This window comes from Cydia splendana, chromosome 11 (genome assembly GCF_910591565.1).
Source record: "Cydia splendana chromosome 11, ilCydSple1.2, whole genome shotgun sequence".
Lineage (NCBI taxonomy): Eukaryota > Metazoa > Arthropoda > Insecta > Lepidoptera > Tortricidae > Cydia > Cydia splendana.
In genome coordinates this window covers 1382511-1395058 of record NC_085970.1, presented here as the reverse complement: position 1 = coordinate 1395058, position 12548 = coordinate 1382511, and the positions used below count along the sequence as shown (strand labels likewise).

At 38.8% G+C, this 12548-nt stretch overlaps 1 protein-coding gene across 1 annotated transcript in view; it reads right to left on the bottom strand.

The window, feature by feature from the left end:
* LOC134795192 (neurobeachin-like) overlaps positions 1-12548 on the bottom strand; it is an 868575-nt gene that overhangs the window by 63295 nt on the left and 792732 nt on the right. The gene's annotated exons all lie outside the window — the stretch shown is intronic.

Here is a 12548-nt window from a genome sequence, read left to right as displayed (position 1 = left end):
CAGTTTCTTGTTTTAAATGATTACACATACAAGACAAACGCGATGCCATTTTAATAACCTATTTTACCGTTTTATTTAACAATAGTATATATTAAAAAAAAAATTATGATTATCATCATTATTTAAATCAGTAAAGTGTGCTCTGAACAGAGCAGAACAGGTTTCACTCACCTATCTTTAAAACTTATAAACTCACCTACTTAGTTATCCTTAAAACTTTTGTTTTGGTGCCAATTAGGCAAACAAAACAGCATCTCCATATCCATTCAAAGTGTAACATGACCATTCTTTTGTAATTCAACTGACAATTATAAACAAAACATCCCTCCGGCACCCCAGCTCTAATCACGAGGGTAACAACAATGCGAATCCGTCCATAATGCTCTAATAGATGGTACGAGAATTCGCATGCGAATTCGATACATTGCGCACTACTAAAGGTACAAGAAATACAATCGATCGATCCATCACCGCAATGTAATGAAACTTGTACCTTTCTCTCAACGATGAAATGAGTCCTAAATGCACTAATGCGCCCATTGTATGAATTGTGCAACACAGATTGATGGATTGAGTGCGATGATTCTTTTTGAGTTTTGGCAGTGGTCGTGGGTTCATTCATCGGGTTGTCTTTTAGGAGGCGTGATTGGTTTAAGTGGGTCGATGATTGAGTGAATTTTTGGTGCCATCTAGTTGGAAAATAATTGTTGATTCATTTCGTAATTTCTAAATTTAGTGATACAAAAATGCCAGATATCTACTTAGCGATCACTTAGCAGGCAAATTTTGGCGTAGAATTTTTACGATATCTGCAGAATAAGATATTTAAATGTAGATGATCTTATAATAGGCTAGGCGTTGGAAATAGACTTCGATGGACGTTTTTCCGGTAAGGTGGGTTCAAAAAGTTAGACAAATTAAAGTAAGTACGTACGTAGAAAATCCAAAACACGAATTAATCTTTGTTTCATTATACAAACTTCTCAAATAATGTGTCCCAGCAGATCCCTTTCTCCTACCAGGGGCCCATAAAGGGCGTCGGGTGTAAACGTCCGGTCCAATTGTAACGCAATTTGTCAAGCCCACCCTCGGTGGGTTCTGATTACTGCGATTGATGTGCAAGCGCACAGTGTGAGTGCTCGGCGCCACTGTAAGATGATCCTCAAGATTTTAATAACAAAACTTTCGTCAGACTCAAACATTGAATTAATTCGGACCACTCACTTTATTAAGTCGAAAATTACTCGACATGTTTTGGTTGTCATGTAACAACTTAAGGTGAAATAGATACAGAGCGAGTAAAAATAGCGGTAGGAAATCCTTCATAAGAACGATAGCCGAAGAAGAGTCGCAAAATAACAGTTTGGTAGTGTCACACAGAGTCTAAAAATATCGGACTCTCTTAAATAAACACTAAAGCAAATCACAAGAGTAGGAAAATGCAAGATTAGGTCACAAGAGACGCAAAATGCCAGATTAGTAAGACGCCAGAATTACTAATTACCATCAGACTCGCAAAATACCTGGGTCGCATATGTAGCGTATGTAGCTAATCATATCGTATCATATGCCAGAAATTGCGTATAAGTAGGAGGATACAACAGTTAACAATAAAAAAAACAATTATATTTATGAAACGGCGCGTTGCATTGGCCAGGTTTCAGTCCTATATTTCTTACATGATCAGACAGCGCCCTTACACTTAGTTGCGTTCAGCTATTGGAATGACATAGCATTAACCGCTCATCTCGCGCTGGTGCCCTAATACGAGTGCTGTTTGTTTTCGATTCGGAAACTATGAGGGGAGGTAGGAAAATAAATAAAAACACTAGGTACATCAATATCACAAAAGAGCAGGCTAAAAATGATTTTCGTCTTGTTGTTGATTGTATTATATTAGAGTGAGTTTTGATGCAAATCTGTTTTTACATCTTAATAATGAAAGGGTTATATTGTGTAAACTCCACAGAAAAAAATAATAGCACAGCAACGAAACCCGAAAAGGTGAAAAACTCGATAACGAAGAAGTTGGCGAAATTGGGTTATGCGACTTATGCGACATTAACTTAGGTTCAAAACAGTGCTGTTTACCTTTTATTATTCGAAAACTACTGATTAATTGACATTGGTTATAAGAATTATACATACATAAATCACTGGCTCAGTGACCCAAAGAGGATCTTGGCCTCTGACACAAGAGAGCGCCACTCTGCCCTATTCTGCGCCACTTCACGCCAGTTGGGTATTCCAAGGGCGGACAAAAGACCTGCAGGTCTTTTTGGGTTTCGTCACTCCAGCGGTATCTGGGACGCCCAGACGGACGTTTTCCGCCCGGGTGCCCAACATACGCTCTTCTCACAGAACGATCCTCCCCCAATCCCCCATCCTCTCCAGGTGACCAAGCCAGCGGAGTCGTGTGGCTTTGATCTCGCCAATTATATTGGGCATTGCAACCAGCTCCTCTAGCTCCCTATTTTTCCTTCGCCTCCAAGTTCCATCTTCCTCTCTGATAGGCCCCGGAATCTTCCGCCAGATTTTCCCATTTCCATAAAGAATTATCATCATCATTATCAGCCCGTTTCAGTCCACTGCTGACATAGGCCTCTCCCAAGGTACGCCACGTGGCCCGGTCTGCCGCTTTTGGCATCCAGTCGCTGCCGGCCCTCCTGTGCAAGTCATCCCGCCATCTGGCCAGAGGGCGTCCCACGCTACGTTTGCCCAGACGCGGTCTCCACTCCAGAACACGCTTACTCCAGCGATTATCGGTTCTGCGACATATGTGGCCAGCCCATTGCCACTTCAACGTACTAACTTTCAAAGCTATGTCGGTCACCTTGGTTCTCTGGCGGATCACTTCGTTCCGAATTTTGTCCTTCAGAAAGACTCCGTGCATAGCTCTTTCCATAGCACGTTGAGCGACTTTAAGTTTATGGATTAGCCCCACAGTCAGTGTCCACGTCTCGGCTCCATACGTCATTAAAGGAAGGACGCACTGGTTGACCACTTTAGTTTTTAGGCTTTGTGGTATATCTGACGAAAATATGTGGAATAACTTCCTAAACGCTGCCCAACCCAACTGAATCCTCCTATCGGCTTCCTTTTCGAAGTTGTGTCTACCCAACTGCATTAGTTGCCCGAGATAGACATATTCCTTGACAACTTCGAGAGGCGTGCCATCGATGACTACTGGTCCCGAAACGACGTAGTCATTAAACATGACCTTCGTCTTGTCTAGGTTCATCCGGAGACCAATTCGTTGGGAGGCTCTATTTAGGCTGTGCAGCATTCCTTGAACAGCGATTCTGCCATGATTACGATATCATCGGCAAACCTTAAGTGCGAGATGTATTCGCCGTTTATGTTTATGCCCCGTCCGTTCCAGTTTAAAGTCTTGAAGAAGTCTTCTAATACATTCGTAAACAGTTTCGGGGAAATTACATCCCCTGTCTTACTCCTCGATGTAGTGGAATCGGTCTTGTTTGACTGTTCTGTACTTGGACGGACATACTTGGATAAAGAATTATGCTGTGTTAAAATCTAACTCAATCGAAACGTGTAAAGGAGTTCACACCACACATACGCAACTTTACCCCTTATCACGTGCCTTCTAATAAGTTCCCATAATTACTGAAGCACAATATTCGCACTCACAACCTCACCAGGCTAGATAGAGCACGGCAGATACGCCTCACGCGGGGATTACTGCAGATTATGTTGATAATAATCATACTCCGGGGGTTTTGGGTGCGGGAAGGATTTCGTGTATTTGTAACTTTGTTTATTGTCAATAAGTTACCAAAACTATGAATTAAAAATAGGCCAAATGCCCTTGACAGTGTTAAAATAATTTAATTTTTTTTACCTATTTTGGGCTAATGTAGGTACCTGCAATATTCCTGCACCCATAACCCCGGGGTATGGATATACCTACATAAAGCTTATTTATACATGATCCTCTCTTAGTAGATTCTGCAAGTTGCGATCTGAAGTGGTTGATTTTATGAAATGTTTAAGAAAAAACTAATTGGCACATTTGTTTTTGTAAACTATAACAGTCGTAACATATTTCAAGGTGCCCTTAAAGTTGAATTGTGAATTTGATACAATGAGAGCAGTTGAGAAGCATTTCTTCGACTCCGTCTAACTAAGCTAACTTATGTAGCGACTTGAACAGAACAGAGTGAGAAAGTGTTATTATAAACATCACATTTTCATAGAAATTTGATATGAATGATGACATTGCCACATCTGTCATTGAAAATGCCATCATGCACTGTGCTAAACAATTAACAGTTTTTGTCCTATTGTTTTCATGTAGCGCACAATGCTAAAACATATCAAACGAGCTCGATTTGAAGCACGCAAACATGTGCAACGTTGTATGCGGTATGCATCACAATCAATAACAACAGGAGATAATGAATCGCCACAGTTAGGGAACGAGAATTAAAACAGTGTTGCTAACGGCTGCCGGTCATGCCATCGGCACAGTGTAAATATAAACCGCACACCACTCATAAATCACTACACCTTACAAAGTCCCCCGCCACGTTTGTCTGTTTGGGTGTATGTAAGTATGTTCGCGATAAACTCGAAAACTACCGAACAGATTTTCATGCGGTTTTCACCTATCAAAAAAGTGTATAATTTGTTAAGGTTTTGTGTAACCCGTGGGAAGCCGGGGCAAGTCGCTACTAGACAACAAATCTTATTTAACCCATTTTAATGCTTCTCTACAAGAGTTATACAGCTGCGTTTACACACTTATACAAGTGCCATTCAGCTTGGTTGCTTAGCTTATAATGAAGAGTGAAATGAATATAATTGTGATCTTAATGAAAGTAACGCTGCGCTGACGTAACTTGCTAGATGAAGCAAGTTATGGCAGCTCTAGATCATCAGGACATCGCCAGTGTGGACTTACATCCCTGTGCTGGGCACGGGCCTCCTTCATTGTACAAGCCAGTTTAAAGAAAGTTCTTACATACTTGAGGAATTAACATGTCTTTGAATTTTTTCGTAGATGCACGTAAATTTTCTCAAGATAGTTTTCCTTCAAGGAAAAGGTATTGGTAGTTTCTTTTAAACTTATTTTATTTGCAAAAGCCAGAATTCGTATTCATCTCCAGTTTGAAAGCCGCTTGCCTTACTGCTCAGTCACCAACCCTAGCAAGTTAAAATACTGTTGATATCTAAACCTTGGTCGGCGCGGGAGCATGCGAAACAGCACGTGCGCAAGGAGGGTTTTTCATACCTGCCTGATTTATCGCGCTTTTCTGGAGATTTGATTAATTGTACTGCATTAGCTATCTCAGTCGGCTACTCTAATTTATTGTGATTGTTATGGGGTATAAGATAACAATACAATACTAATGCTTTCAATAATAGAAATACATTTGAAAGTAGAGGGACTCTACGGGTGGTATATTGTTAAAGAGAGGTGTTTAGATTTTTGGTTTGACAAGTTTTATTAGGTACTGATATTTTGTAGTTAGTTTACATACTTATAAGGACATGAAAAGTTTAGACGCGGTTTTACAAACCCAGCACAAAATGAGATATTCGAGTCTTGCAATGTTCAGCTGTTTATAAGAGTCTTAGGCCCACTTGCACTACTCCACTAACCCGGGGTTAACCGGTTAAACCTGGAGTTACCATGGTTACCAGTACAATTTGACACTAGGTTAATGGTTTAACCGCTTAACCACAGGTTAGTGGGATGGTGCAAGTGGCCCTTATTCAAATAAGCTAAATTTCTTCTTCAGAGAAGGGTCCTAAATTTAGCATTTGTACACCTGAGGGCCTGAACTAAGTGACAATCGTGGGTAGACAACGCCGATCCAAACTTAAATAATGTATGGTAATGATCACATGACATTTCGTAGCATCTGTCTCCCCGACACATTTTTACTTTTCGTTTGACTTCTGTGGTTGTACAGTAAAAAAAAATAATTTATAGTACATATGGTGCTAATTTACCGCCCTAGTGCGGTAAATAGCACTATAGCACTATATACGTGCGTGTGTCGAAAATTTAAAAGGCCATATGTACCTACCTACTGTGTAACGCTGTACAATACCTATATACAAGTGCGAAAAGGTACCTTTTAATTACCTTACCTAATTCGCAACACGTGTCAACTTTTCGCACTTGTATCGTAATATACTATTCCGACCCATTCTGTCCTTGAGACTTCTGACCTTATCTCAGTGACAATAGTATGAGGTCTCTAGCGACTTTCACATTGATTGTCAGATTGTCACTGTGACAAGGTACGAAATGGGTAGGATGTAGGATGTAGGTAGGTGTCATCTTGGCTAGACTCGACTATCGATAGACTTTCTGAAGACTAAGCAAAACTATTATAATACCGAAGGCCAAATCTCGCATTAGGTTTTAAAGCCGGTAGTTAAACAATAGGCTCCCTATAGTTCGTTTTTTTTAGCATTAGAAAGAACTTGAAAGAAGGTAAGCGATCTTGACATGTCTTTTAATTGAAAAACGCTTTTTAAAAATCAGTAACTATTACTTATGAAAGCAGAAGAATATAAATGATCGTATTAGATTCATAATTGTTACATATTTGCCGTAACTTATTTTTAAAAAGTGTTTTTCAATTAAAAGACACATCAAGATTGTTTACCTTATTTCTGCTAAAAAAAACGAACTATAAATGTTGTAGCGAAAACAATCCCTGGCTAACAGTCCGCACAATGCCAGCCCCTTAGGGCCTACCGTTAATCACGTTCGACGTGTTGCCTCCCTGTCACACTTACGTACGAATTCACAAGTGCGACAGAGAGGCAACACGTCGAACGCGGTGCGCGGTAGGCCCCTGGACACATGCGCAGGCGCAGCGCGATCTTATCTCAGCCGTAAATACATCTACGTTGACGGTGACAAGTCCCGCCATTAAAAAACCGGACAAGTGCGAATCGGACTCGCCCACCGAGGGTTCCGTACTTTTTAGTATTTGTTGTTATAGAGGCAACAGAAATACATCATCTGTGAAAATTTCAACTGTCTAGCTATCACGGTTCATGAGATACAGCATGGTCACAGACAGACGGACAGTGGAGTCTTAGTAACAGGGTCCCGTTTTTACCCTTTGGGCACGGAACCCTAAAAAGCACCGTACACTTAACTAACTTTTGTAATCCTTATTGTGAAGACAATAAGTTCCACAGATGGTCAGTTATTTTAGTTAGTACTGTCCGCAACGGCAGGTGGTCGGTCGCTTTAGATATGTAAGCGATTAATGAAAAGAAAATATATTTGTCTTAACAATTGAATTGTATCAATTAGTCTTACCTACTTAAATGTCATCGCGGTTATTAGCAGTCTTGGGGTACATAATAAATTTATCAGTTAGCTGATGTTTATTAACGTACTTTGGATAGAAATGTGTTTTTTATTATAATCTTTTGTTTATGTGCACTAACAAGGTCAGTCAAATATAATATTAGAAAAAAGGTCACTTCTGTGGACAATACAAAAAAATTAACGACTCGGGTACATATACCACGTTTTTCTTATTTGAGTTACTACAGGAAAGACGCGAGCGAGTTAATTATATTATAAAATGTGTAAATATGACCGATTAGTAGATTCAACATAGATTTATTATGATGACTCGGAACATCGAATTATTACATATATATGTACCTATGTGATTACACGTCCTGTCTTTAATAATGTTTTTTTTTACAAATACTTACAGGTATACAAGAATAACTGATGTTACCAATTGCCTTATGGCAGCGGTTCTCAATCTTTTTTTTGACGGAACCCTTTTGGAAAGCGAAATACTTGATGGAACCCTACAATAAAACAATAGTTTTTAGAAGTGTGTTTTTTGCATAGTAGAATTTTTCGAGGCGACTAAAGCATAGTGTTCTAAATTCTTGCGGAACCCCTGCAGGGGTGTCGCGGAACCCTAGGGTTCCGCGGAACACACTTAGAGAATGGCTGCCTTATGGATTACCATTATTACTCAGGTTGAGTCTCTGTATATCTCATTTAATTTTCATATGGCACAAAGGTCTCGCAATATTTTCGTCGTATTCTTATCAAAATGACGTACAGTCACCTGCAATAATATGTTACACAATGAAGGCCGCAAAAATATCTGACACGATCTTATTTGTAGAGCCATAAGAGCGTGTCACATATTTTTGCGGCCTTCGAAGAGTAACATATTATTGCAGGTGACTGTACAACCAAGACTTTATATTAAACACTGTCAACCGTACTGGGCGTAAAAACCAGTAAAATAGAATGAATAAACTTAATGCTATTAATCAGTTTTGCCGACGTTACACAAGGTACACGATAACTACCATCACTGTTAACTGACCTTTCGTATACCTTATTGTAATGACATAGAGTCCATTGATGGTTAGCTAATAATTGCTGTTGAGTTCGTACCAGCGAATTGTCGTCGAATAGTTTTATGCCACAATAATGACCGTTTACTTTCCATAACTCGTCTCTTACTACATCGTGCCACATCAAATTCAGTTTACTGTCTTCCAAATAGAGTTTAGAATGTGTTAAGTTGTAGGTAAGTTTTGTGAGGTTTTGAATAATTTCCAATAGATAACAGTTATCAGCGCGTGTAGGAAAGGTGTTGAATTAATTAAAATAATCGTGTCCGTCCCTTTTATGGTCCTAATTAGAGTCCTTATAACAACAGGGGCAAGGGATTTTTTATAAATTAGTATTTAGTACTTAGTATTTATGGGTTGGGAAGGGCACGTGGCGTTGACAAAATATAAAATTATATTGAAGTTGAGGGTCGAACGAGTACCTATTTAAAAGTTTTGACAATGCAATATTATGGTACCATCGAGCCGATCTAGTGAGTTGAGTGTCCATCTCAATGATAAAACGCAACCTCATTGTGTTTGGGTTTGTTAGAATTGTATTAATGAGTATTTTGACTGGTGAAAGAAAAGTACAGTCGGCGATAAAAGCTTGTATCAAAACTGAAATTTTTGACAAAAAACTTATTTTTACTTTACGACTGTATTTTGGAGATATACCTAGGGATAGATAAGTACTATGAAATTTCTTCAAACTGGAAAGGGCAGAGTATTTTTATTTTATACAACTGAAGCTTAATGAGGCATACTATAAAAGGTTATCGCCGCCGCATGATTGAGTGATACAGGCCTATTCGGATTTCGAGATAATCACAAGATCTTGAGACGATTTAGAGATCTACTAGATCTACATTAGATATCGACTAGATTTGACTTGGATATCTAAGTCATAACTTGTCGAAATCGTTCAAGAGGATCTCCAGAATCGCGGAAACGTCTAATTTGACAAATATCTTTAAATTATCCGTGTCGTAACTTGTTGAAGTCTAGTAGAAATCTAATTCATTTTCCGAATCGAGCCGTTAGTCTCCCTACTACTTCCAACATGTAAGTGAGGTAGAGCAGCATGTTGAGCTCATTTGAAAACGTGGCTTAAATTAGAAGTCTTAAATATTATTAAAATTAATACAAGATTAAACGTAGCTTGGAATTAGCACGCGCCGCTTGGCCGCCCGACCAAATCCGAACATTCCCTGTTCACATATTAAACGTCGCAAAACTAAAACAAATTTAAGCGCTATTCAAATGAAATTTACTTTTCATTTACACAAAACGGCCTAATTAAATAAATCGACATTTGTAATTGCAACCTTTCTCCGTATAACACACGCCACACATTTCAACGACACATTGAAGCTCCAGATCCTTTTTGGTGAACTACGAGTACGTCAAATGAAGACGCAAATGAAGTAACGCTCTGCGCGCGTCTATACCGTGGCGAGAACATGATTTAGGTACTTACATCACACTGGAATACAGCTCTAATACGGTTGAGTTAAGGTTGGTAGTGAGTAATGTGGTTGGCAGGGAAGTCTAAATCAGGACAGAGGAAGATCTAATTAAAAGTCCATACATCACGGCGGCGCCCGGTACGCACAGTTTACTCGTACTTTTTTTCTCGCGCTAGTTTAGAAGTAGAACGATGTTTTCATTAATATGAAATTCATGCGTTCTGTGTGATCTTCATAGGATGTCTTCTTCGAAAAAAAAAATTCAATTGTAAAAAGTAAACACATATTGAAGAATCTTGAAGTTAAAGCTTTGTGCTTAATATGTCAAACATATCATTAGGCAAGCCGTAGATTACTTGGCTTGCAAACCATTGGATTAAGAATCGAAATGTCACTGTCAACGTCGTGCCACAAGATTCTAACAGATGGCGATGATCGAGCTTACGGAGATCTGAATGTCAGTTACTATAAATACAACTTCTAGCCAACTTTCATTGGGCTTCGGTCCCCAGGCATAAGACTCGCCTGAGAGTACAAGTTTAATCTTATCCGGCCCCGCAGAAGAATCCCTGACGTTATAGGAATCGTATCTCCTAATACTCGAAGCTATACATAATAGTCCCGTCGAGTTTGCATACCGCACGTGGTACGAGGTAGCTACCGCCGTTTATCATGCCGCAGGGCTAATAAATCCCCTGTCATCGCTATTCCAGGACGAGCGTTTCATTCGCCGACTTTTAGGGTTCTGTACCGAAAGGGCATGATCGCTGAGAACGTAGAAGGAGAGAGTGAGCAGATGTCGTCCGAAAACTTACAGTCTTACTGTGCAAACGAGTTCGAGTTTAGGTTTCTGTGCCGAAGGGCATGATCGCCGAGAGCGTATAGGACAGGGGAGAGAATTTGCAGATGCCGTTCGAAAAGTTTACAATCACACTGTGCAAAATAGAATTGAACGGCCTGGAGGGGTGGTAGAGTCCCACAAGGGTAAGCCAAGACCCCCTTTTTCTAAAAAGAAGCCTTCGATGTAAGAATTCTACTCGCACTTGACCAAATTATTTTCCTATTCGCCTTTCATCAATAAATCCTACGTTCCAAAAACTATATCCCCCCATTTTCTACATACCAGCGTTACCGCAATAAAAGAATTCCAGCTATTTTATTTATTACCAATTAGTTTATCAAAGAAATTATTCGAGATCTTAATAAGTTGTATTTTTTAGAACATGCGGTGTGACATGTCAGAGAGAGGAAACAAGTGGGTAATAAAAGTGACTAAACGATTGTTATCGTAATTTTGTGGCTACTCGCAAATTTACGGAACTGAATTATGATTAGGCAGAACGGCGTTAGTTAATCGCAAGATTAATCAATGTACGCAAGTGAATGTTTTTGAAGATCATAAAATAAATATATACAAGTAGTACATTGCCTCGTTTTGCCCACCATATTCAGTTTAAGCCATTGAAATTTAAACCAAATTATTTGGAAATAGAGTCGATTGTCGTTTTGGTTGACGTTTTAGGTATAAAAAAAAATTATTCTGAGAACGATGATTCTTGTGTTTTAGCAAAGTTTGGTTTTAAGAGCACCGTACAAAACTTTGTTCACGGTGCTCTTATGGGATCACTTCGGTCTTGCAAATCGGTTAAATGCGTTTTTCTCAAAGACCGTTTGATGTAGGTACCTAAAATTTGGAATAGTTATGGCAAGTACCATCAGTAACACTGTGAATAAGTCAAAACTGCTTATTTCTGATTTTAGGGGGAACTTTAGGGGGTTGAGAGGGGTAGGCTGAATATTTGCTGCTGCTATTTTTATTTGTAAGAATCGTGTGGGGTACCATTAGAAAGCTTGCAAAAAATTGAGTCGATGGACTGATTTTGACTTCATTTTAGAGTGCAATAGTTTCGATAAAAAATGCATTTAAAGTTGCAAATATTCATACAAAAATTTTCACCTCTGTCCTGGCGATTTTCGCGAAAACTATAGTTAATAGGCAGCTGACCAGTCAATACCCAACTTAAAGAAGCATGGAGACGGCGGGAAAATTATCAGCTTAACTTTATCTTTATTAGTTTTTCAACTGCAGCCTGATCTTTGGTTGCTTAGGGCTAGCTAACTGATGCTTACACTGGTCATTTCATATTAGGAAGTAGTTTTAGCGAGAAAGATTCTTAGTTAAAACTTTTGCATTGAAATTTATGACTTATGTCTTTGACACAAAGTTTAATTCTGCTTGCTTATTTTTGTAAGATATTTAATTTTTTCTGATTAGCCTACTATAAGTATGAGAGAGATCTACAAAATACAACCTTATTATATTGCAAATAAGTTTAAATTTCGAACGGGCTTTCCAACCAATTGACTATCTCAATGTGCTCAGTAAGAATCATATTTATTATTGCAGTTTATCTGAAAAAAATTCAAATTAAGAATTCCGTTCTTCACTGTCGTTTTGTTTTTTTTTTTCACAATAGAGCACATAGAGTTAGTAAGGCGTATAGAGATAATAAAGTCATTTAATATTTATTAACAGCTATGGCCTCATCTATAGATTTTATCGAGAGTATCTGATTCGTCGAAACAATATACACAATATTCCTTTTCATTAAGTACCATTACATTTATGCACTGACTTAATATTAGAAATAGACACACAGAGCGGAACAAAAACGTCAACAAAATGTGGGTCAGAATGACATTAGCGGAAAA